We start from the raw sequence: 1,329 nt of genomic DNA, 5'->3' as shown, positions 1-1,329 counted from the left end.
CGTAAAATAAATTACATATTTAAATCTTTTTATGAATTAAAATTTAATTAAATTAAATAATAATCAATTTGATTAAATTTAATTAAAAAAACCTTAAATTTATAGTATTATTTATTGGCGTATGGCCCGAGAAAGGAGATTTGAAGTAGGCGAGTGTAATGGTACCAAAAACCAGAGGGGCACGTGTGGTATTTATAGTAGTAAGCAAACACTCTTGCTCTAAAAAACATCTTGATGGAATCAAATGAAAAGGAAGGGAGTAATTTCTTGAATGAGTAAATAAATAATTTATTTTTTTATCCATCTCTGTAATTTTATTTATTTCATTATTTGTACTTTATTTTGGATTTTAAAAATTGTAAGTACGTTTGGAAGTATCTTTAAATATATAATTTTTTATTTTAACAAATAATGTGTTTAATTTTGTTCATATATAATATTAGTCATTTAAAAAATATTATTTTCAATTTTTTTTTTATACTTGGGTAATTTTTACGTTCTTTAATCAAATATGACTAGTAGTACTTTTAAAAAGTAAGGGAAAAAAACAAATTTTAAAGAGTAATTATCCAAATTAGCTGGGACTTTTAGGTAGCGTTTGGTGGAGAGACAGAGACGAAAAGACTGAGATTGAGAGACAGAGACTAAGAGACAGAGATTGAAATAAATCTCAGTATTCTATTTGGTGCAAAATGGGAGACAGGAATTGAAACAAGAATGAAACTCTAATTTAATTTGCACAAAGAATAAAATTGGAATTAATTAATTGAAATGAGAGTATTTTAGGTATAAAATGTTATTAAAGTTTCAGTTTCTATTTCTAAAAATTTTAGTCCCTTGTGTCCCTATTTTTTGGAGGTACTGAAATACTGAAATTTTAGAGACAGAGACAGAAATTTTAGTACCAGTCTCTAAACCACAAATACAATACTAAATCTCAATCTCTGTCTCAATACCTCAAAACAAACGCTACCTTAATGTTAGTGTTAGGCAAAAAATATTATTCTTTAAGAAAAAGAGAGTTATTTAAGCAAATAAATATAAGTTAATATTATTGTCAATTTATGTTATATTGTTGTCAATTTTAATATGTTTCAAGAAACTTCTAGTTGATACTAATAAGGTCCGAACAATTTTATTCAAAATTTAAACTAAGTCTGTTATTTTAAAGATGTAATCGTGAGTAATAGCAATAGAGTGTTAAGATCAAAGGAGTGAAAATAGTTATTAGCTGAGGTTTGAAAAATGATGAAAATATACTAGGAGTAACTATCAATATTAAGTTAGTCTATAAATAAAAATTTTAGCAAATATTATAATATCAGTTCA

This window comes from Arachis ipaensis, chromosome B06, assembly GCF_000816755.2.
Source record: "Arachis ipaensis cultivar K30076 chromosome B06, Araip1.1, whole genome shotgun sequence".
NCBI lineage: Eukaryota > Viridiplantae > Streptophyta > Magnoliopsida > Fabales > Fabaceae > Arachis > Arachis ipaensis.
This window is presented reverse-complemented; position numbering follows the sequence as displayed.